The sequence below is a fragment of the Arachis hypogaea genome, chromosome 4 (assembly GCF_003086295.3).
Source record: "Arachis hypogaea cultivar Tifrunner chromosome 4, arahy.Tifrunner.gnm2.J5K5, whole genome shotgun sequence".
Taxonomy (NCBI): Eukaryota; Viridiplantae; Streptophyta; class Magnoliopsida; order Fabales; family Fabaceae; genus Arachis; species Arachis hypogaea.
In genome coordinates, this window is record NC_092039.1 from 10,338,994 (window position 1) to 10,363,717 (window position 24,724).

Consider the following 24,724-nt stretch of genomic DNA (forward strand, 5'->3'; position numbering starts at 1 on the left):
AATATTTATATATATAACTATATCTTGCGATGAAAACTTTACTATATGGGATGCTCTCATAAAGATGGAAAAAACGTCTTTTTTTTAAATATTTTTTAATAATTAAAATTTAACACATATAATTATTTAAATTATGTTATTTTTATTAAAATTATGTCAGACAAATTAATTTAACCAAAAAATAATGAATCAAATTTTAAATCTGTCTAAATTAATATTATTTTTTATGAAAAATGACTACAATACTCCTATTATATAAAATTACTAAAATATTCTTATTATATATATTAATTTTAAAAATTCTAAATTCTAACCCTTTTTTCTCTATAGTTATAGGGTTAAAATTTAAAGTTTTCAAAATATATATATATAAAATACGGATATTTTAGTTGTGTTTTATAATAGGGATATTATAGTAATTTTTTATAAAAAATATTAATTTATACCGGTTTAAAATTTAATTTATTAATTTTTTTGCTAAACTGATTTATCCCGTCTAATTTCAATAAAAATAATATAATTTAATTGATTATATGTGTTAAATTTTAATTTTTAAAAAATATCTTTAAAAAAGAGACATTTTTAACATCTTTATTTAAGTAACTCCCTATATTAACATAGATATCTATGTAATTTTAACTTCATAGCCATGTTATAGTATTCTATCACACTTATTTCAGATATAAAAAATGAAACCTTAATTTTTGAATTTGGATCATCCAAATTTTGGATTTTCACTTGAAACGGTAAAGTGTGATCTCGTCCTGGAATGTTTTTTCTCACATGTTTTCTCTTGATCCCACCTATAAAATAAATGGTGAGAGATCACATTTTAGTATTTTACCCTCTCAAATAAAATCCAAAATTTAGAGGATCCAAATCTTTAATTTTTATGCTATAATAATTATCACAATAATTTTAACTGGAGAAACATGAGAAGGAATTGCATCTATAAAGACAATCCTTCTTTTAGCTACCCTTCAACCTTGTATTTGAATTTCTAGTTTAAATGCCTTTCCAATAGGCTGTGACAATCTTGAAACTTTTATACTAACAAACTCTGAAAAGTTCTCAACATGTGTAACCATCTTTCTCATTGAACTTGTTCCATTCTCAATATTCAACTCAGTATGCTTAGGAATTCCCAAGAAAGTGATCTTTTCTATGATCCATCTTTGGTTCAGAGCAAATCTTCCATTAGTAACATTAGATGCAACAAAAACACTATTCTTCTGTAATGCACCATAGAAACTTACCAATGTCCACTGTTCATTCTCTCCTAACATGTAAGTGCTTCTCCATCATCCAAATAAACTTGTCCATAACTACTTTTGCTGCTACTAACAACCACCACAAGATGAAATGCAGTCTTTCGGGCCGCGTCTATTGTCATTGCTTCTCCTTGCATGGCCAAGATGTTACCTTCACTAACATGCACATTGATGTGATCAGGTGGAGCATCAAGAGTAACATACTTTCCTGACTCAGCACTCACTGAATTTGAGACATTGAAGAGATCAAACCAGTTCCCTGCAGGGAAGTATGCATTAACAGTGACAGCTCCAGATTGTAGCACTGGTGACACCAAAATCCCTTTGCCAAGTAGGAAATGTGAACTTATATCATATGTTGTGACATCCTCAGGGAATGAAAAGAAAATGGGTCTTGCAATTGGTGTCCCTTTTGTATGTGCTTTATACATCAATGTGTAGAAATAAGGGAGGAGGCGATAGCGAAGGCTGAGCACTTTCCTTGCTGATGAAGCAACTGAATCCCAAAGATAAAGCTCTTGCCTGATGGAATATATTACTGAATGGTCTCTAGCAAAGGGGTAAAATGCTCCCAACTACATGAGGTAAATAAAAGGAATTAGATATGTATATGTATAGTAAACCTTCCATTTTTGAGTTTTTCACAAAGAAATTATCCCATATCTTAGGATCAATTGTTACCTGGATCCATCGCCTGCAGAGTTCTTCAGTTGTATTTCCTAAGAAACCACATATATCTGCTCCAACCATTGGAATTCCAAATATTCCAGAATTTAATATAGAAGGAATTGAGTATGCCAAATCATTCCAAGTAGCAGCATTGTCTCCAGTCCAATGTGCTGTATACTTTCCAGAACTTACAAAAGTTGATCTACAAAGAATAAAAGGCCTTTTACCAATTACATCTTTTAAAGCTTTGTTGGTATCTTTGGATTCTAGTAGTCCATATAAATTGTGAGCATCATACTCAGTGATATATCCATAATGTAAGGATGTTGCTGGTACCGTTTTCGTATTGATTGGTTGTAGGGCTCCAGAATTGTTGATTTTGTAGGGAGGGTTGTCAAGACTAGAAAATGGATTAGGAGGAGAAGTGATGAAATTAGATATCTCATTCATGTCAAGCCAGAGACCATCAAATGGGAGAAGTTCCCTAAATAGTTTGATCTCTCTGCCCCAGAATTCTTGGCTTCTTGGATTTAAAAAATCTGGGAAGTAAACTGGTCCTGGAAAAAGTTGACCAAGGTAACTGACTCCATTTCTCTTTATGTAGATATCTGCTTTGAATCCTCTAATATAAGTTGCATATGTGTTGTTTACATTGATACCTGTTTGCAACATTAGCCCCAAATAAATAACTGATGCACAACACTCTTCCATCTTAAAAATATACACTAATATCTCCGAGATTTAAGTTATATGAGACTCAGTGCCCCTATATTTTATAAAATGTCCATTGATCTCCTATATAAACATGGCAAATTAAGAGGATGTCATTGTGTCATATAAGCTAAAAAAAGGGATATTAGTGTAGTTTCCCTAAAAGTTAGTTGGAGAGTGTTTTTTGGTTGGAAGAAAATGCATGGTATTGGAATTAGGTACCAGGATCCAATATGAGTACATATTTCTGTCCATTCCGGTGAAGAGTATCAACAAATGTTTTCATCTTATCCAGGGGAAAGTTGATAGGATCAAGGGTGAAATCTTTATATGCATCCATGTAATCAATATCTGTCCACATAACTTCAAGAGGTATGTTTGCTTTTGCATAGTTAGCAACCACACCCTCAAGATCATTTACACTCTTGTAGCCATATCTACACTGGTGAAAACCTTTCACAAAAGAAACGATAACTTTATGGATTAGCATGGGAGCAAGATATATCAAAACGGGAAAAAGCAGAGTGATTTATAGTTATCACATGTTATATTTACTTCTATTATAAAACAGAATACTTTGAATCTAGAAACCACTATGTGAGAACAATTTTCAGTTAAAATCTTGTAATACTGATAAAGTTAAAGGAGTATAGATAAGACTTACCAAAAGACCAATAAGGCATAGGAGTAGGCCTTCCAATGAGTTCAGTGTATTGCTCCATAACCAACTCCGGTGACGATCCGGCAAAAAAGTAAAGATCAAGCACCCCACCAATCACCTTATAAGTTATCCGGTCACCACCATACACAACATCCATCCCATTGCTATTTAGCAGCAACACCCCATGTGTGCTTCCATCCTTCACACTTCCATCTTTAGATCCTTTCCTTACATCCATGTAAAAAGGGTGAGAGCCATAAAGGTTCAAGTCAAGATTGGCACTAAAGTATCTGAATTCCACATGGTGAGTGTCTGGTGTGGCTGCAACTTAAAGGAGCTCTTGGTGTGTTCACCAAGGCCATAAAGTGAGGCTCTTTCCCTTGGGAGTGAGGAAGATAGCTGAAGGTACTGGTCCTTGAACACAATGAAAGTTGAAGGGTTGGAAGGGTCTGGTGAGGTATCAAAAAGGATGTCCTTGGAGGACTTGCGCGAGATAGTGAAGCCAAATGGGGTGGTGTTGTGGAGGCTAAATATGAGGTCTGAGTTTGGTGTTGTGATAGAAAAGTTTGGTTGTTGTTTTGGATTGCAGGTATGGTTGGAAGAAGGGAATTGTTTGGTGATGAGAAAGGGGAGAAGAGGGAGATGGGAGCTTCTTGGAATCACTTCTTCTGGAACTTCCCATCTTTGGTGAGTGGAGTCTGTGATTCTAACTCTTAATCTGTCCTTGCTCTCAAAACTGCAAAAGATACATACAATATATATAACCAATTACAAAGTAGAAAACATATTATATACCAAAACTATAAATAATGCACCTTCAATGAAAATTTTGCAGATTATACATGCTTCAGTATACATTATGCTGTGAATGACAATCAGTTATTATCGGTTAGAGCAGCAGTTGACTTTGCGTACTATATTAGCTTCAGTATGTCTTACACAATGGATGATGAATAGGAATGATGATCAATTATAAATTTTGCATAATGTATTAGCACTGGTATGTGTATGTCTAAGGCTATATTATCACTGTATAATAATACTCTTTTAAGGAAAAGAATGGTACATGATCTAGAAAACTCAATTAGATAAGTCAAAATAATCTGCATAACACACAAACAAGTTTATGACTAAAATTTTAGAGTGATCTCTGATATTGATTCCATGTATTAAAATTGTTCCAAAAATTTCAATTAATTAAGTTTCTGAGATTAAAAAAATGGTACCATATTAGTCTTTGATATGTTTTTCTTCAATGACGTACTGACGTAGTTTGATGACGTTGACCTTTGGTGATATGTGTCATCTCATGATTTGGTCACGTGTAACAGTATGATAACATGTCAGTCATTGAGACGTGACATGCTGACGTGGATAGTTATATCACGTGTCACAATGTTATTTTGCCACGTGTCACAGTGTTATTTCTTCGTGTGTTGTCCACTATATCATTATTACATATACACATTGTTATCAGAACCAAACCGAACTAGTCGATTCGACCAAAAAATCAATGAACTTATAGTTTAGTCAATTCGATTAGTGAATTGAACCGAACATGTAATTAAATCAATCAACAATGGTCAAACTCATTAAAAACCAACAAATCTGTACTTCAAACCACACTAAACCCACGTGGGTCCACTCCATCCACAACAATTCCAAAAATGGTTAGGCAGGTTCAAACAGGGGTTGGCAAGCATGCAATCCCTCTCCTTTACCGCTGTGCCATTTTGCTTCTTGATAATATATGTGATAAAAATTATATATATAATAAATTATGAATGAATTTTTATTTTTTTAATTCTTTTAAGCATGGATTGACATGGATATCAAATAAGTAACAATATACAATATACAAACGTATTAATATATTGATATTGATAAATTAAAAAAGTATTTTATATTGGTGACTAATTTATTATCTGTTTTTGCACCATAAATTATATCTAAGAATTGATATTAATTATCATTAATATTTTTTTGAAAACATGCATTTAATTTTTTATTTTATTTTTATTTAATTATGACCAGGTCAATCGAATAGATCAGTGACCCATCGGTTGAACTAGTAACCCAGTGACCCGGTCGTATAACCGGGTCAATTATCGGTTCGGTTCTAATAACTATGCTTATACACCAAATTGGTGCCTTACTTTACATCAAATGACTCATTTTAGTCCTTGAAATTAAATGTGGTGTACCAAATTAGTCCCTTCGTCAGTTTTTCTCATTTTTTATAAACTTAAAATTCTCAATTTTTTTATACACTAATTTTAATTATATTTTTTATTATACAATTTTTTATAATAAATTTTTTAATTAATAATTTTAACTTATACCATTAGAGTACATATTAGCTAAATACAAAATTTTATTATTACCTCTTGTGTTTATTTGTATATGTTTTAATAATGTTCAAGCCATGGCTACAATTTAGGTAGTGTTTAGAAGAGAGACAAAGACTGAAAAACCGAGACTGAGAAACTGAGATTGAAATAAGTTTTAGTACTGTGTTTGGTGTAAAGTGGGAGATAAACACTGAAATAAAAATGAAGCTATAATTTAATTTGTACAAAGAATAAAGTTGGAATTAATTAATTGAAATAGAGGTATTTTAGATATAAAATGTTATTAAAGTTTCAGTTTCCGTCCAAAAAAATTTCAGTCCCCTGTGTCCCCACTTTTTGGAGGTACTTAAATATTGAAATTTTGGAGTTTAATACTAGTCTCTGGACTAACAAACATGATATTGAGTCCCAGTCTCCCAGTCTCTATCTCAGTATCTCACAAATGCTACTATATACTTATATTAATTAATAGTGTAATATATGAAAATGTCGTCTAGCTAAGTTATAGATAAAATGAATTATTATAATCGATAGTATAAATCTATCTTATTAATTTAGTGAGAAGTCAATTATATGAAAAATCAGACGTTCTTGAAATGGATGGGAATAATGAATTTATATTAGTTAATAAGTGTCTTATCAAGTATTTTTAAAATATTTATTAAGGTGTTAAATATTAAAAAGTTTGTATTAAGAAATATTATTATACTCTTAACTTACACTCTTTACTAAATCAATATCAATATCTCATATAATTATTTTAATAAAATATCATAGGAAAAATTTATATAATTAAAACTAAAATTTTAAAAATATTTTATAAAGCACTTGTATTTAAATAAATTGTGAAAAGATAAAATTAAAATTAGTGTATTTAAAGATATTAAAATTTTTAAATTTATAAAAAAAAAGAAAAAAATTGATAAAGGGACTAATTTAATGCACCACATTCAATTTTAGGGACTAAGTCTAAAATGAATCATTTGATGTAAAGTAAGGAACTAATTTAATAATATGTAACGATGACATAGTGGATGACACATAGATAAATAATATTGTGATATGTGGCAAAATAGTATTGTGATACGTGACATAACTATCTACATCAGCATTCTACGTATTGCTAACTGATACATCATCATATTATTATACGTAGTCAAACTATGAAATGACATGTATCACTAAAAATGCACGTCATTAAATTACGTCAGCAGTCGTTAACAAAAAAACATGGATTAAGAATTAATATATATGGTATAATTTTTTAAAAATATATTTAATATAATTAAAATTTCAAAAACGATTTTAGTATGTCAATATCAAGAACTACTTTAAAGATTTACTTAGTTTATATATATCAATTCAACGGGGTGATTAAATGGAAAATTATCAGTATTCCATACTACTTTAAAATAGAATATGGAATATCATGTACAATAAGTTTGCCCATGTTATTTTTGTTATTTAGTAAAGAATTAAATTCTTAAAATGTCCATCTTATTGATGAAAAAGACGAAAATAAGCCGCTAAATGTTTTGGCTTTAAAGGCTGCTGCTTTTTATTTATTTCTCTTATTTCGGGTCTAAGTTAAAGGCATATGTTATGTGTCAGAGGATTAGCAATACCTAGTAGAGAAAAGGAGATCCAATTAAAAGACACGTGTAAATTCATTAATACTTAATTTTTTTATTTTTTAAAAAAATACTAAGATTAATATTGAGTCTATAACTTAATTAAATAATTACATTATAAATAAAAATATAATGTAATAATACGAATATGTATAATATAATTAAAATTTTAATTTTTTATTTTTAATTTTAAAAATCTCTATTATATATTCTCTTTAATTTTTATCTAATTCTTTTTATTTTTTAATATAATATCGTATAAAAAAATTACATTGATTTTAGCTTATTTATTAAATTTGAGAATATAAAAACACATTTGTCGAACTAATTTTTTTATAAATTAATTTTTTTCCATTTATTTATTTATAATTTTTTATCATCATAATCATCTTTATTATTATTCTATCATTATCACTGTCTATTGCTATTATAATTGTCACTATAATTGTTGTTGTCGTGGTCATTATTGTTATTATTATTGGTTAATCGTGAACAAATTCTATTTAATTAATTAATTAATCAATCAATAATAATTATTATTATGAACAATTTTTCTTTTAACTCTTTTGTAAATGCAGTTTTTATTTAATTTGAAAAAAATATTATTTAAATTATAATCATTTGCATAATTTTGTCTAGGTTATAATAAATGTATTAAGAATAGGTTTAATTATTTTGTTGATCTCTATAATTTTATTAAATTTATAATTAGGTTTCTATATTTTTTAAATCACGTTTTTACACTATTTTTAATTTTATAATTAGATCTTTTTGTGTCAAAAAAATATTAAAATTAATAAAATATTCTTCTCAAAAAATCTGTAGTCAAAGTTCTAATTAAGTTCTTAATTGTGGGTATATTTAATTTGCATAAAAATATTTTATTAACTCCAATATTTTTATATGAAAAGAACCAAATTATAAAATTAAAAATAATATAGAAACAACTGAAAGAAAATAAAGTATAAAAATTTAATTATAAATTTGATAAATTATAAGAACTAATAGAATAATTAAACCTTAAAAATATAGTTGAATTAAATTTAATTCATTTTATATATAGTTCTTAAATCTAAACTCTAACAAAGATTAATTTTTCTTTTTTGTAAATTGGAAGTTTATTTTATTTTTCTATAAAAAATAATTAAGAGTGAATCTTTTTTGCTTTTAAATATTTTCATTGTGTGTTCTTTATTATTAGTTTTATAATGGTATATTCTCTCATGTTTTAGATATATTCGAATTGGAAAAGTCTAGGTGTCAGTAATTTTATTAAATTTTGGCCAACATGTAATCAATAAAGAAAAGTAAACTATTGGATGAAATCTCACACCAATTTCACACCGTTAAAATCATCATTAATGACTATTTAATGACTGCAAATCACAAAAGTTACTGACTTCCTAACACTCCTCATTTAAATTTTATCGAGTTATTTTAGTTATACATCTAAAAACATTAATACCATATGACATAACAAACTGAACTATTAGTAATAATACCTTAACTTAGTACCGCTATATATAAGTGACAATTTAGGGTACCATTACAGGTTATTAGTCATTAACTATTGGTTATTGTGAATAAATTATACCTCAAATGATAAAATCTCTCAATATTCACTTAATATTTAGTTAAGAGGTTGTAAATTCGAATATCTTATCTTTAGTTAAAAAAAAAAAAAACTATTGGTTATTAATCCACTAAAAATCAACAACAAATTTCTACAAGATTAGTGTGAATAATGTTCGTGTGATTCTTATTATAAGTGTTACTTGATATTTATTCTATTAGTTAGAATTTGTTAATTTTAGCTATTATTTCTCTTTGTATAGAAAATTGTTAGTAGTAGGTTTGATTGCACATGTTGAGCTGTATAGTTAGTTAGAGCAGCTATAGCATTCTGTTAGAAGTAGTATTTGTATAAATAGCAAATTATAGCTTTGTATTCTTTGAGTCTCATTATTATAAAAGTTCAATTCTCAATTCCTTCTTGGCTTCTCTGTTCTTGTTCTTCTCCATGCTCACATGTAAATTTAACATGGTGCGGTGAGCGTGGATGGAGGAACGTTGAGATCCTGATTGAAGGATGAGAAACTTGCTCTCTAATTCACAATTCGTTGACGTGATTAGAGAAGGATGATGAGTCCAGCTTTACAGTTGAAACGCTCGTTCGCTGTTCTTGACTCGTGAATTTTATTTTTCCCCTTTTCCTTCATTTGATTTGAACTCACACAATTTCTTCTCTCTTTTCTTCATACCTATTTGAAATCTCAGCATCCGCTCTTCTTCTTCATCTATTTATTTTCTTCTTCTTTCTTGAACTCACACCGTAGAGTTTGATGAGAGCTTTGTTGTCTAACTGTCTTCCCGTTAAGGAGAGATAACGAGTTTCCGATCAACGAGATCAAGAGAGAAAGATTACAACCGCCTCTGGTATCTTCGCAGCAATGGAAGGAAAATCAAATTCAAGTGATGGCTCCACAGGAGGTGGTCCTGCGATGGACATGCAGCAATTCGCAGCGTTCTTTAGTCAAGTGGCACAGATCCAGAACCATATCAACAAGACAAGTCCGAATCAAGATCTCTCAAGCCCCTATTACATACTTCCTTCTGAAAATCCAGGTATATCTATTACCAATGTAATCTTTACTGGTTCAAATTACAGTGCGTGGAGCAAAGCTATGACTAATGCTCTTACATCCAAAAATAAAATTGAATTTATTGATGGCACTATCCTGAAACCTGAGAAAACTGATCCTAATTTCAAGGCATGGCAACGATGCAATACCTATGTAGTTGCTTGGATTAACCTTTCCCTTAGTCCAGAAATCTATCAGAGTGTTCTTTGGAACAACATAGGTTACGAATTATGGAATGACCTTAAGCATCGCTACTATCAGGGTGATAGGTTTCGAGTAGCTGAATTGAATGAGGAGATTTATGCATTAAAACAAGGGGATTTATCTGTTACAGCTTATTTTGCCAAACTGAAAAATCTTTGGGAAGAGATTGATGATTTTAGAAGTATACCTGGTTGCGATTGTGCTAAATGTGAATGTGGCTTAGGCATTGTTAGGCAACACAGGGAAGAGGACAGAGTCACCAAGTTTTTGCGTGGTCTTGGAGAGCAATATTCAACTGTTAAGTCACAGGTTATATTAATGGATGATTTGCCTAGTGTGAATAGAATTCTGTCAATGATCACTCAGCAAGAAAGGCAGCTGTTCAGCTTTGATAATGCCTTAGATGCTAAGATTCTGGCAGCCTCTTCTCAGCCTGATAACAAAGGTAGAAATCCATTTAAAAAGGGGCAAAATCGCATCAAATTGCAGTGCACTCATTGTGGAAAATCAGGACACATTGTGGATAATTGCTATAAGAAGCATGGTTATCCACCTAACTTCAAACCCCGGTTTGAGAAAAAGTCTCCTGTCCTCAATTGTATAACTGCAGCAGACAATCCTGAAGATGAAAATGATGACTTTAGTGTTCCACAATTGGTTAGAGGTGAACCAACCATTAATGAATTCACTCCAGAGCAACGAGAAGCTCTTTTAGCCCTGCTCAGCAAGCAAGATGTGCCTCATTCTCATAGTGTCAACCAGATTTCAGCCAAAGCAAATCCTTCTCCTTATAAAGGTAGAATGGTAAACATTTTACAATTTGATTCTCATGTCAAAGCTCTAAATATTTCAATCAATAAACACAAGCCATGGGTACTTGACACTGGAGCTACTGACCATGTATCATATACCCTGGCAGATTTTCAAAATTACTTCAAAGTTGATCCAATTATTGTCAAATTACCTAATAGAGCACTCACTACTAGCTGCATCATGGGCACCATTATGTTTTCTGACAATCTTTTTCTCACTAATGCATTGTTTATTCCCACTTTTAACTTCAAACTCATATCAGTTTCGAAACTTGCTGCATCTTTACATTGCAAAATGAGTTTTACTGACAAGGCTTGTGAGATACAGGATCTGCACACTTTGAAGATGATTGGTGCAGCTAGCAATGTTGATGGTTTGTACATTCTGCACAAAGAAGTCAAAGCTCTTCCTCACATCACAGCAACTTCCTGCAGCCAATTCTCTCAGTCTTTATGGCATGTTAGATTAGGGCATCCATTTCATGATAGGCTTGTTGCATTGCAAAAGAATTTTGAGTTTATTGATTGTGCAAAACATACAGAACCGTGTCATTCTTGCCATCTTGGCAAACAAAAGCGATTACCTTTTTTTGTTAGTTCTAGTACTACAGCTAATGTACTTGACCTCATTCATGTTGATATTTGGGGACCTATTTCTGTTCCCTCTTTTACTGGGAAGCGTTATTTTCTCACTATAGTAGATGATTGTTCTCGATTTACTTGGATTTTATTCATGAAAACTAAAGCTGAGGCTTCTTCATTGGTTAAAGATTTTGTCATTTTTGCTAAAACCCAATTTAATGCAGTGGTTAAAACAATTCGCACAGATAATGGGCCTGAGTTTTTAATGCCTACTTTCTACAGCTCTAATGGCATATCTCACCAAAGAACTTGTGTGGAAACTCCACAGCAGAATGGCATTGTTGAGCGCAAGCATCAACACATTCTTGCTATGGCTAGAACTCTCTTGTTTCATGCTCATTTGCCAAAATCTTTTTGGAATTACAGTGTTGGACATGCGGTCTATTTAATTAATCGACTGCCAACACCCTTTTTGCAAAACAAGTCTCCGTATCAAGTTCTTTATAAGACTTTGCCAAATCTTTCCCTTCTCAGAGTCTTTGGTTGTTTAGCATATGCTGGCAGCCTTGCACGACAACGAGGCAAGCTGGATCCAAGAGCAAGAAAGTGTTTACACCTTGGATTCAGGGAGGGCACAAAGGGATACCTGCTCTTTGATTTACAAACTCGAGAGATTTTCTTATCTCGGGATGTCCAATTTTATGAGAATTATTTTCCTTACTGTCACTCCAATAATGCCAACAATGATAATTTTTCAGCTTCCTCTCATTCATCTCATGTTGCATCTCATCCCTTTGATTATGAATTTTTGGAAGAGAGTCAGATACAAGTTTTAAACACTGATGATGCAGCCACTCAACCAAGCTTGCATCACCCAAATCTCAGCCAGCAGGAAGATAATGCTTCCTCTGAATTAAATGAAACTGATGAAATTCTCCCTTATCCTGAAATTCATGATCATTTGGAAACCACATCTGCATCACATGAAGAATTTTCAACTCATAATTCTGCTGCTCTGCCTGAATCCTCCATTATGCCTGAAGTTGCTGATGTAAGGAGATCAACTAGGCAAACTAAACCACCTGCATACTTGCAGGACTATGAGTGTCAAACCATCAACACTGTTTCACCCTCATCGCAGCTTACTGCTCAAAGGTATCCTCTCTCTAATGTCTTGTCTTATACTAGGTTTTCCCCCATGCATTTTGCATTTTCTGTTGCTATTCAAAATTTAGAGCCTAAAACTTATGAGGATGCAATCACTCAAACTTGTTGGCAAGAGGCAATAAGAGCTGAACTAACTGCCTTGGAAGAAAACAAAACATGGAAGCTAACTTCTTTGCCAATTGGAAAGAGAGCAATTGGATGTAAATGGGTCTTTCGTACCAAATACCACCCAAATGGTACAGTGGAGAGGCATAAGGCAAGACTTGTTGCCAAAGGATTCACACAAGTGGCTGGTGTTGACTATCGAGATACCTTCAGTCCTGTAGTAAAGCTAGGGACTTTGAGAGTGGTACTTGCTGTTGCAGCAGTAAAAGGGTGGCACCTTAAACAAATTGATGTCAACACCGCATTTTTACATGGTGAACTTGATGAGGAGGTCTATATGAAGGTGCCTCCAGGTTTGGAAGCTTCGCCTGGTCAAGTTTGCAAGCTTGAAAAGTCCTTGTATGGATTGAAACAAGCGAGTAGGCAGTGGAATTGCAAGCTCAAATCAGTTTTACTCGAGTTAAAATTCACTCAATGTAAATCAGATTACAGCCTCTTCACCAAGACTACTTCACTTGGATTCACAGCAATTCTCGTGTATGTCGATGATTTAGTATTGGCAGGTGATGATCTAAATGAAATTAACTCAGTTAAAGATGTTCTTCATGAGAGATTTCGGATAAAAGACATGGGAGACTTGAAGTACTTCCTTGGTCTAGAAGTGACAAGATCTAAGACAGGAATTGCTTTGTACCAGAGAAAATATGTTCTTGATTTACTCAAGGAAACAGGATTTGAAGGGTGCAAACCTGCCACCACTCCCATCGATTATGGAGCAAAGCTTAGTAAAACTGCTGGAAAATTGCTCACTGATTCTAGTCAATATAGAAGAATTGTGGGCAAGCTTTTATATCTAGCAAATACTAGGCCTGATATAAGCTATGCCATTGGGAAGCTAAGCCAGTTTTTGGACTGCGCCACTACTGAGCATTTGAAGGCGGCACATAGAGTGCTGCGTTATGTAAAAGGTTCCCCTGCTGCAGGCCTCTTCTTCTCTGCAGAATCTGATTTGCAACTTACTGGTTTCTCTGACTCTGACTGGGCTGGTTGTGTTGACTCTCGAAGATCCATCTCGGCATATTGTTTTTATTTGGGACCATCATTGGTTACTTGGAAGAGTAAGAAACAGCTTACAGTTGCAGCCTCCTCCTCAGAAGCAGAGTATAGAGCTTTAGCTCTGGCCACCAGAGAAGCCCAATGGCTGAGCTATGTTCTTCAAGATCTTGGTGTTCCAATCACAAAGCCTATTAATTTATACTGTGATAGCAATTCAGCTATTTACATTGCAACTAATCCTGTGTTTCATGAACGTACCAAGCATATCGAAGCTGATTGCCATATCGTCCGTGACAAATTGCAAGAAAAGTTGATTCATCTTCTTCCCATTTCCACCAATAATCAAGCTGCCGATATTCTCACTAAACCTCTTGCTCCTGGGCCTTTCAATGCAGGTTATTCTAAGCTTGGATTGTTGGATCTCTTTTCTCCCAATGCTCCAAGCTTACGGGAGGGTGTTACTTGATATTTATTCTATTAGTTAGAATTTGTTAATTTTAGCTATTATTTCTCTTTGTATAGAAAATTGTTAGTAGTAGGTTTGATTGCACATGTTGAGCTGTATAGTTAGTTAGAGCAGCTATAGCATTCTGTTAGAAGTAGTATTTGTATAAATAGCAAATTATAGCTTTGTATTCTTTGAGTCTCATCATTATAAAAGTTCAATTCTCAATTCCTTCTTGACTTCTCTGTTCTTGTTCTTCTCCATGCTCACATGTAAATTTAACAATAAGTAATACAAAGTTGAAACAAGGTAAAGGTGCTTTCAATTATAATAAGTGTAAAATAGCATAAATTCCATATTTGATTAGAATAGAATTAAAAATATACAAGTGTGTCATCTTCTTATTTTAATTAGCAATTGAGGTATTTTTTTATATTTTTCTTTTACTCATAATCTTATATATTGGATACTTATTTTATTTTTTGAAAATATGATAGTCATAAAATTTATACAATAATATAAATGAATTGATAGTATAATATTTAAATCCTAACTAATATTATTGCATAATCCATCACTTGTTCCATTCATTTTTTCTTTCATGATAGTTATATTCTATCCTATTTATGTAACCATGAATAATTTATATAATAATTTTAGTAAATAAAAATCAGTTTGTGATAATAAATATTACATACATCATTGACTAAAACTAACTATATATATATATATATATATATATATATATATATATATATATATATATATATATATATATATAATCAAATCATAAATTGGTTAGAAAAATACAATTCATAAATATAAAAATTTAAAAATATGATTGATTATCCAATCACATTGATGATATCAAGTTAAACTTTTAGATAATCATTAATCATTAAAAGAAGAACCCTATTGGGCTTAATTTAAAGTATTAAAATGATAAATTATTTTATAGTATTATAATCAAACTATTAAAATAATTAAACTTAACCTAATAGAATAATCAAATATATAATAAACAAATAATTTAAATATTTTTTATAGTACTATAATAAAGATTTTAATGAAAATCAAATGATATTTTTATACACAGTAACTAATTTTTTTTTATATAAATTGTGTTACAAAATCACTAATTCAAAAACTTAAGTTAATGGGAGAATGCAACATTCTTCCTCAATCAATAGCCTCTTTTTAGGTTTATACTCGGACATAGAACTCTGATGTCATGTTATGAAACTACTCATCCCAACAGCTTAAGTTAATGGGAGAAGGCAACATTAATGGATATATCTCCAACGAATAGCATGATTATTGACTTATTGTTGTGAGACTCGTTCAAACACAAAAAAAAAATATAAAAATAAAAATAACACTATTTAGTGCAGCTCAGCTTTCAATCATATAAAAGACTTGTTAAAGAAAAAATCAGTTGCATGCTTACATGCACTGTCCTGCCTTCATGTTCATGTGTGTTTCATTGATCAAATCTAGATCTTGTATTTTTTTTATTATTATATCTAAATGGTTAAAGTCATTAAAATATCATATTTCAAGAAAGATACCGGCATATGTGAACATCTTCGGTTACTAATACATGTATGTATAAATTTGATTCAATATAACAATAGTACTTAATATTTATTGTTACCTGGCATGAAGGCTGAGGCGTGGAACATCAGGTCCATAAAGTGTGGAAGACTTGATGAGTTTAAGGTTAGCAGTCAAAGATGTTTTAGCTGAGAGAGCATTGTTATTGACACTAGATATGGTGTAGCCATAACCAACAACTCCTCCTCCTCCTTCACCTTCTCTGTGTGATGCAACATAAGAACTTGATGAGAAAAAGATGAGGAAAGTGCAGATTTGGAGAAGAGAGGCTTTGTTCTTTTTCATTGTGTTGAACGGTTTTGGATAGAAAATGATGGCCTATCAATTTATATGCATTCATCTTGGAAGCTACGGAGGATTGTGGGGCCTATCAATTTGACTGGCAGTGGCAGATAGTAAGACAATTATTTGTTCCAACACTCACTCAACCAAGTTCAGATGTCCAGCTCTAGAATAAAATATTCTCAACATGTGACAAATTCTAAGAGATAAAAATTTCAGATTTTATGTGCAGAAAAAAAAAATGTTGGGAGCCACTCAGATAAAGACGTCTAAAACGTTTTTTTTAAGATTTTTTACAATAATTAAAATTTAACATATATAATCGATTAAATCGTGTTATTTTTGTAAAAATTAGGCTAGACAAATTGATTTGACCGAAAAAATAGTGAATCAAATCTTGAACTGATCTAAATTAATATTATTTTTTATAGAAAATAACTACAATACCCTATTATAGAAAATGACTAAAATACTTTTATTATATATATATTAATTTTGAAAATTTTAAATTTTAGTCCTTTATTTTTTTATCATAGGGTTAGAATTTAGAATTTTAAAAATTAATATATATATATATATATATATAATAAGAGTATTTTAATCATTTTCTATAATAAGGGTATTGTAATTATTTTTTATAAAAAAATATTAATTTAGACCAATTCAAGATTTGATTCACTATTTTTTCGGTCAAATCAATTTGTCTAGCCTAATTTTGACAAAAAATAATACGATTTAGTCGATTTTATGTGTTAAATTTTAATTATTGAAAAACATCTTTAAAAAAAGACGTTTTAAGCATCTTTATCTAGATGGCTCTCAAAAAAATATTATGTATAAAAATGTTAAGTTCTTTTAAGTTTTATAATTAATATTAAAGAGAAATTAATTACAGTTATGCCAATGCATTCCTTGAATGCTTCTAATGTTGAAGGAAAACATGGTAGTTTAGTCTTTTTCTTGATACTTTAATGATTGCATAATGCATTACCACATGTAAAAAATTGGTCCACATACTCATTATTACCAGTTAAAAATAAATAAATAAATAAAAATATTAATCAATAGGAGATGAATAGAAGTGGAAAAGGGAAAAGTTGATATTCACGAGAATGGAATGTGTTTTCTTGGTTTAGTGTCTTAGCTTCAATGCCACTTGGTGAGAATTGGACTACAATCATTAGAGATTATGGCTAGAAAATTATAGGAATTTTAATATGACAATTTATATTTAAGTGTCTTAAAAAAATAAAAAGTAAACTCATTAATATTTTGATAAGAGTAAGAAGATTATAAAAGTTTTATCAAAATCCATAATTTAAAATTGGTTAAATTTTAAAAAGAATAACCAAAGTTTGTGACTAAAATATATCACAATTATGTTATCATATATTGGCATGCTTATCAAGTAGTAAAATAAGGTGCTAACATGCTAATACTATGCTAAAATTGGTATATTCAAGTCTATAAATAGACATTATATGTAATAGTAGTATTATTCAAGTATGAGGAATATGAATCTAGATTGAGAATTTTCACTTTTTTTCTATTTGGAAAAATAATAGAAAATAGATATATATTATTATTAGTATAGAGTAGGTTATTCTTCTTCTTAATATATTATTATGTTATTATTGAGAGAAAATTATTTTAAAGTTATAGTGTATTGTTATTTAAGTGTTTATCTGAGCGAGTGATTTTCAGACAAATTATGAATTAATAGTCAAATTAGTCTTAAAAGATAAGATATTTTTTAAATTTGTCCTCGAAAATTTTTTTCAATCAAATTAGTCCTTCAAAGATTACAAATTAATTATATCTATCTTTCAGTTACTCTACTCACAATTTTCGTTAACGATTGATGATGTGAAATGTTAACCAATAGCATACATGACACATGTTCAATTAGACGTTGACTAAATATGTTTATGAAAATCTATCAATTTAATCACTAGGTCATATTAGGAATATGACTTGTAATTGAAAAAATGACTAAATTAATAAATTTTCATAAACATATTTGGTCAAATATCCAATTAGACATATAAGATATATATGTTATCAATTAACATTTTATAACATCAATCTTTAAAAAAAATTATTAATAAAATGACTGAAGGATAAATACGATTAATTTACTATCTTTGAAGGATCAATTAAATTAAAAAAAAATTTCAAAAATAAATTTAAAAAATATCTTATCTTTCAAAAATTAATTTAACTATTAAGCCAGACCAGTGAATGTTATACTTACAACGAGTGAAAGGTAAATAACTATGTTATCATTGGTTAAAAGGTAAAAACACATCAACGCAGACACAAAAATAAATAAGAGAAACACTTTTTCATCCCAACATTAAAAGGGCAATTGGTGTACAAGCATTTCGCATTAAAAAATCGCATTCAAAAAATGTAACATAAGCAACTTAAACAGATAAATAATAAGAAAAGTGTTAGGAGGTTAACAACTTTTGTTATTTGTAATTATTAAGTAGTTATTAATGATGTTTTTAATAATATGAAATTTTATTAAATAATATAGAATTATTCATTTTTTTTGTTAATTACATCCTGGTCAGAATTTAATAAAATTTTTGAGAAACATTTCAAATGCACTAAGAGTACTGATGCACCAGTTATATTAACCGTCGATCTGAATTATGAAAAATATATATAATATATATTAATTGAAATCCAACAGTTAAAACAACTGGTGCACTGGTGCTCCCGATGAACTTAAAATGTTTCCAAATTTCTGTCCTCTAAACTTTTTCAAATAATAATTGGGGAGTGTTAGATAAACAATAGTTAATAATTATATTAAGGAAAAGTTTAGGGGCCAGTAATTTTATTGCATTTTGCCCAGCATGTAACCAGCAGAAAAAGGTGAGCCATTGGATGAAATTTCATACGAATCTCATACTATCAAATCATCATTGATGGCTAATTGATGGCTACCAATTACAAATATTGCTGCCCTAGCATTGTTCTTATATTAATAATTGAGTGAAATATAGGGTACAGATGTTGTTTTAAAGATGTGCTTACGTGGCAAAATCTAAACCACACATTCTAAAACCACACTTTTCCCTTAAAACCGTAACTCTTCACAAAGAAAAGCGTCACCTAATGGAAAAAAGTAAATTAGAAGATTTAAGAGAAGAAATAATTAAGTTATCAAAATTAATAGATCAAAAATTAATGATTTTAACCAATGTTAATTGTAATGACACTGAATTCTTAAAATCAATACAAAATGATTTTTCTCAAAATCTTTATTTTACAATAAGTTTTATTGAAGGACTTCAAAAACCTGAAAAAACTTATTTTTCACACGGAATTTCTAAAAAATGCTACCATGGAAATGATTCCCCACATCTTTATCATATTTTTAACCCACAATTAAATTCTATAGTAGATATGCTTGAAGAAATATTAGTATCCATAAAATTTCAAAGAAATAAGGAAAATTCCAAAGAAGAAAATTTTCAAAATATAATCAACATAACAGACTTAAAAGTAAAATCACCATTGAAATTATGAATATTGAAGAAAAATTAGAAGAAGTTACAATGCTTTTTAAACAATTAAAAATGGTTCAAGAAAATAATATTATGGAACATGGTTTTCAAATAGAAGAAGAATTAGTAAATTCTGAAAATATAGAAAATGAAGAACACATTTTAGATTATTCAAGTGACGAAGAACCAGCTATTCCAATACAAGTAAAAAATGAAGCTGGAACATCTAAGGATAATCAATCTCAATTTAAATGGGAAACAGATTTTGATAATTATGCTTTTAAAAAAGGGTTTATAAATAAAGATTCAAAATATACAAAAATACCATCAAAATACGTTCCTAAAATCCAGGAAATGGAAGGGGAAAGAATGCTCGATTTAGATTGCAAAAAGAATGAAAAAGAAATTTTCGAAAACTGGTTGAATTCCTTCTTATTAGAAGCCTTTACTAATCCAAAACTTAGTGAATTGTCTGGAAGAGACATTTGGAATTACATAGGGTTTCATACTAAAGGAACTATAAGAGATTATATGACATCAATAGAAAACCAAATAATAGAAGAATTAGAAACAAAGACAACAGCTTATGATAAGATATTATATATAATGATGATTCTATATAAAGAATTTTTTGGAAAGAATATTATAGATCATAGACAAGAAGTCTATAATAAAGAATATCAAGAAGCAAAAAACCATTTAACTAATATTCAGATATATGATTTATGTAATATGGAGTCTTATATATGTGAATATAGAATACATTATTACAAATTAAAAGAAGAAGATAAAAATCATTATCTTAGTATGTACATAACAAAGCTTCCATATCCTGCTAATGAATTTATAATGGGAAGATTTATAAGAGAAATAAATAGAGGAACAATTGAAAATAAATTTGGTAGAGCAACCTCTGCAATAAGAGAGGAAATAAAAGAACGTTGTATGCAAGAAGCAACTCAAAAAAGATTTGCAAATATAATCAGAATTTGCTGTCAGGATAATGAAGAGATACCTCAAAAATATGGTCTTAATAAAAATTTTCAAAGAAAAAGAAAATATCAATTTAGAAAAAGAAAATACTATCCAAACTGGAGAAAAAAGAGATATTTTAATAAAAAGAAAATAACAATAAAAATAAAAGACAAAGAAATAACTATTGCCCGAATAAAAAAGAAAATTGTAAATGTTGGTATTGCCAAGAAGAAGGACACTACGCAAATGAATGCCCAAAAAAGAAGGATAAAAAGGATCTTACTAAACAAATAGAAATTGCTAAGTCTTGTTTCATGGAACCATTAGAAGAATCTGATGATAACTTAGACTATATTTTTGAATATGTCTCGGAAACAGACTCAGAGACTGAGTAATAATGCTACATTTATTACTATAAAAATAACAGAAAAGTTTATAAATGCTTTCATAGATTCTGGGGCAACACAATGCTTTGCTAGTTCAAATATAAAACTTGATTAGAAAAAATTAAAGAAACCATTAAGAGTTAGAATAGCTGACAAATCAATATATAAAATTGACCAAAAAGCAGAGATGGTTGAAATTTTTATTCAAAATTATAGGTTCATTGTTCCATCTATATATATGTTAGATTCTGGAATGGATTTTATCATAGAATATAACTTTTTAAAGTTATATCATCCATTCATTCAAGAATTAACATATATAGTTTTAAAAGCTCCACATGATTCTTCAATAAATCAAAAATCAAAACGTATAAAAATACCAACTACTACTATAGATAAGATCTTAAAATTTAAAATATTTTCTATATTAGAAACATGTTATTTAAATCTATACTTTCAGATAAATATTCCAAAAAATAATCTTGAAATAAAGATAGAAGAACTTTTGGATGAAATTTGTGCTGAAAATCCTTTAGATATTAAAAATACAAATAACGAATTAGTAAGCATTAAATTAAAAGATCCCACAAAAGAGATAAATGTTCCAAATAAAACTCCTTATTCCGCAAGAGATAGAGAAGAGTTCTCATTAGAATGTAAAGATCTTTTGGAAAAAGGAATTATAAGATTAAGTAAAAGTCCTCATGCGGCTCCAGCTTTTTACGTTGAAAACAATAATGAAATTAAAAGGGAAAAACGAAGAATGGTAATAAACTATAAGAAAATGAATGAAGCAACTATTGGTGATGCTCATAAACTTCAAAGAAAAGATTCTATTTTAGAAAAAATTAAAGGAGCAACTTGGTTTTCATCTCTTGATGCAAAATCAGGATATTGGCAGCTTCGTTTAGACGAAGAAACAAAGAAATTAACTGCTTTTACTTGCCCAACAAAAGAATCAACAAGTGTGTTGCTTTATGAATGGAATGTATTACCATTCGGATTAAAGCAAGCCCCAGGTATTTATCAAAGATTTATGGAAGAAAATCTAAAAGAATTAAATGAATTTGTTTTAGTATACATTGATGATATACTAATTTTTATAAAACAGGATAAAGAAGATCATCTTCAAAAATTATTAATAGTTTTAGAAAGATGTAAACAGAAAGGATTAGTTCTTAGCAAAAAGAAAGCAAGAATAGCAAAACAAGAAATAGAGTTTCTTGGATTAATTCTATCCACTCAAAGAAAGCTAAAACTCCAACCAAATGTTCTAGAAAAGGTAAATTTATTTCCTAACAGAATAGAAGATAGAAAATAATTACAAAGATTTTTAGGGTGTATAAATTATATTTCGGATCAAGGATTTTTAAAGAATATAACAGAATACACTAAAAGCTTATTTCCAAAAATAAGTATTAAAAAAGAATGGAAATGGGATGAAAAAGATAGTATACAAATTCAAAGAATTAAAGAATTATGTGAAAAACTTCCAGAACTTTATATTCCAGAAGAAAATGACTACTTAATAGTAGAAACAGATGCTTCAGACATAACCTGGTCAGGATGTCTAAAAGCTAAGAAAGCTATAAAAAGTTTGGAACAAGAAAAAGAATCACTAGATTCTAAATATCCCCCAAAGGAATTACTTTGCAGGTATATTTCAGAGACTTTTTCTCCAACAGAACAGAGATATACCACTCATGAAAAGGAAACTCTAGCAGCAATTAAATCTCTTAAGAAATGGAAAATTGATTTACTACCCAGAGAATTTACATTAAGGACAGATTCAAGTTACCTAACAAGTTTCATACGATATAACTTAAAAGTTGATTATAATCATGGACGATTGGTAAGATGGCAATTATTTTTGTTACAATATCCAATAAAAAATGAATATATTAAGGGTGACAAAAATGTTATTGCAGATACATTAACAAGAGAATGGAGTTTGTCTACAACGCATTAGATCAAGAAATTCAAAAATACGAACAAGAACTCGAAAAATGCAAGCATTGTCAGCAAATAAGGACACAGATCCAATCCCTCAACAAGGCCATCGAAGCAATGAAATCAACACAACAACCAAAACCATCAGAGTTCAGCCAGCTAAGCGTGGTGGACAAATCAGGTGAAGAAAAAATTCCAGAAAATAAAACAATTGCTGAAATTATCAAAAAATCCACCCAAGATAAAAATATTATGTAATTTATAATGGCCCCATGAAAGGAGTATATGATGCCTGGGAAAAAGCAGCACCATTTACATATCAATCAAGGATAATTCATAAAGCAGGGTTTTTAACACTGGAAGAAGCAAAAGAATCCTTCAGGGAATATGAAGCTCTTCATCTAGAGCAAACCCTAAAAAGAGCATATAAAGCTCCAATTCAAACCCAGAGAACAGGGATAATAAGAAACATTCCTACAAGGGCTGAAATCAAGGAAAAGAAAAGGGTCTGTAGATCAAATCTCAGAGAAACCCTTAACATAGTCCTGAATTGGACTGAAGAAAAAAGGGCAATCTTGGGATATTATCCTATTGCCAAAGAACAGCTAACAAACCTGGTTATATTTCCAGATGCTTCCCCATCTGACACCTATCAGTTTTTCCAGTATGGATTAATTGATACAATTTTAATTTTTAATGATTTGAAAATTATTAGTGAGTTTCCTGCAGGATTCGTTGATGCAGTAAAGAGATTTAAAAATATGATTGACAACGTAAATCCAAGGGATATATCCCTAAAATTTACGAACAGTCAACCTATTTTTAATGAAGAAGAAGAATGCTTGGTTCCAGCACACCAAGTAATATTCATGTCCGTCTTCCCAGGAAATTTTCAACCAATTGATCAGATACAAGATTTAACAATTTACAGTCATGAAGGAAGGCTAGCCAGTACATTAGCAAGAGTTTTTGAAAGAACTCAAAAAATAACAAAGGAATCTCACACAAGGATTAATTATAAAAGTAGAAATACTCTGCTTGTGTCCAGTAAAAGAAATGAAATTGAAGAAAGAGAGATGAGACTCTTAGTGGAATTTGAATCAGCATTCTACAACTTATCTGGACTCTTAGAAAAGCTCTCCGAAGGGATAAAGAGGAATCTCTGCTATTTGATAAAAGACAGAGAATACCACAAGTGCCAGCTATGTGTCTCAGAGTTATCTGAAGAAAGCAATAATGAAACGGAATCAACCCACATGATAAAGGAAGAAGATAACGCATCTGAAGGTCACATGATGAAAGAGGAGGACAGCACATCTGAAGCATCTCTCAACATTATTGCATAGTGACGTAAGCACTTAGGTCATAGAGCACCAACAATGTAGCTGGTGCAAGATAGCAAACAATGACGTAAGCAATGACGTCATAAGAAGGGTAAGGATGGGAATTGTCCATCAAACCCAACTATTATAAATAGGTTGCTTAGGCAATTGCAGAAGAATCAGACAATAGAAAGCAGGAAGCTAAGAGTATTCATATGCTAGGAGAGCAAGGAGGAAGCTGCCAAGGCGATTCTATAGTCTGAAGAAGAATTCCCTTAGGAAAAACCAATTCTAAACTCCCCTCTGGAGTTAGTATCTACAATCTCCCCTCTGGAGATAAAAACATCTTATGTAAATATTCTAAATA

The 24,724-nt window shown here is 30.2% G+C and overlaps 1 pseudogene; it reads right to left on the reverse strand.

Moving 5' to 3' along the window:
- Window positions 1-916: 916 nt before the first annotated feature.
- LOC112796215 (alpha-glucosidase-like) lies at window positions 917-16,206 on the reverse strand (annotated as a pseudogene).
- Between the last annotated feature and the right edge of the window lie 8,518 nt (window positions 16,207-24,724).